The sequence below is a fragment of the Cebus imitator genome, unplaced genomic scaffold, assembly GCF_001604975.1.
Source record: "Cebus imitator isolate Cc_AM_T3 unplaced genomic scaffold, Cebus_imitator-1.0 Scaffold18, whole genome shotgun sequence".
In the NCBI taxonomy this organism is placed as follows: domain Eukaryota; kingdom Metazoa; phylum Chordata; class Mammalia; order Primates; family Cebidae; genus Cebus; species Cebus imitator.
The window spans coordinates 7,427,924-7,429,898 of NW_016107333.1; the positions used below are offsets into that span (position 1 = coordinate 7,427,924).

At 56.6% G+C, this 1,975-nt stretch overlaps 1 protein-coding gene across 1 annotated transcript in view; it reads right to left on the bottom strand.

Moving 5' to 3' along the window:
- Positions 1-1,493, bottom strand: part of ITCH (itchy E3 ubiquitin protein ligase) — a 144,997-nt gene extending 143,504 nt beyond the window's left edge. The window contains exon 1 of the mRNA XM_017511319.2: positions 1,379-1,493. The gene's annotated coding sequence lies outside the window, so the exon portion shown is untranslated. The remainder of the gene's footprint in view (positions 1-1,378) is intronic.
- Between the last annotated feature and the right edge of the window lie 482 nt (positions 1,494-1,975).

Sequence of the window (1,975 nt, forward strand, 5' to 3'; positions counted from 1 at the left end):
GCTGATCTTTCTATTTTTTGTAGAGACAGGGTTTCACTATGTTGCCAGGCTGATCTCCTGGGCTCAAGTGATCCCCCACCACCACCCCTTGGCCTCCCAAAGTGCTGGGATTACAAGTGTGAGCCACCGCGCCCATTCTATTTCTTAATCTTAAAAATAAACTGTAGCTTAAATGAATCTGTAAATACACAGCAGGCTCTCTCCAGACCTGTCATGAGAACTTCACCTCAACTGATAAGCCATTCCTTAGCTGATTTTGAGAATGGAAATACACTGCCTTTACATACTTCCTGAAGATCGAATTATATTAGGAATCGATGCGGGAGAACCCACCTAAGTCCAATGATAGATGGTTGGTTCCAGTGTCTTACCAATTGTCAGGGCAAAATCCCACACTTCCCCACCCCCCACTCCAAAACAAGTATACTGCAGCTGTGGAAGAATGGCAGAAAATGTAGCAAGATTAGGATACGAATACAACCAAGAAAACAAGGTTTCGTTGTTGTTGGGGATCGTGAATTTCTGGCCCTTTACAAGTTCAGCTGGTTATATGTCTAACTTTAGGCCCAACGTCTACTTCGGGAGCACAAATCCTGCGCAGATTCTCTTTTAAGTCGCGGCCGGGAACTAAGTCTGGGAAAACTTGAGTTCCCCACTTGAAAGTCATGTCATTATGCTTTGGCCCTTAGAAGACATTCAATGGCTACTTTTTTCTTCTCTCTGCTAAAGCAAAGGGCACTCTCCAGAGGAAGAGCAGTGACAGCTCCACGTCTGCAAAAGTCGGCGCCGCCACGGCGGTGGCGGGCGTCGGGGAGAGCGCCGGGGCCAGGACCACCACGCCGGGGGGACAATGGAAGGAGGAGGGGAGTGGGAGAGAGAAGCGGAGGCGGCCGCTGTGCTGGGCCCTCCTAGCCGACCGGGGGCTTGGAAAAGTCTCGGGAAGGCCAGCCGGGTGGCGGGGGACCCGGTCGCCGCCCCTCACAGGGCCACGTCGCCCGCGGCGGCCGGGCCCCACTCGTAGGCCGAGCCGCCGGAGAGCGGCCCCAGGAAGGGCTGAGGGGCGAGGGACCGGACAGTGCCCACGCCCGTCGTGGCCTAGCCCTTTCACAACTTGGAGCCCGCAAGGCGAGGGCCTCCGAGAGCCTGCGCCAGGCACTGATCCCTCCGAACGTCCGGCCAACCCACCCCCACCGCCCGACCCGGGCCAGTAGCCTGAGCTCCCCGCGCCCCCGACACCGGCTCTGAGAGAAGGCGCAACCGTGGCTCTGGCGTCCCGACCCGCGAGTCCCACTCCTCTGCCCTACTTCTCGCCGAACATTCTCATCCGGACTCCCTCCCTCTCCTGAGAACTGCCCCGAGTTCGCCCACGGGTGTTTACCGGGACTCGGGGCGGCGGCGTCTCCTCAGTCCCTAGACTAAGATGGCAGCCGGTCTCCAGCCCCGACCACAGCTACTAGAGCGAGTTAGCGGCCAATGCGCAGGCGCTTGAGCGCGTGAGTGATCTGGACTACAAGCCCCAGGAGGCATTGCACGCTAGCCGACCAGCCCTCCTTCGGCTTGAAGAGCCAGCTGCGGTGGTAAATCCTGCTAAATCCCAATTTTGCACACCTCCAGGCTTTTTTCTTTTAACACCTCGCCCACCAGAGCCTATAGCGACTGTGATTGTCAAACTCTGATGTGCATCAGAATCACCTAGGGAACTTATTGAAACTTACACTGCTTGCCAGACGCGGTGGCTCATGCCTGCAATCCCAGCACTTTGGGAGGCTGAGGCAGGCAGATCACAAGGTCAGCAGTTCGAGACCAGCCTTACCAACAAGTCACTACTAAAAATACAAAAATTAGCCAGGTGTGGTGGTGCGCACCTGTGGTCCCAGCTACTCAGGAGGCTGAGGCAGGAGAATAACTTCGACCCGGGAGGCGGAGGTTGCAGTGAGCCAAGATCATGCCATTGCACTACAGCCTGGGTGACAGA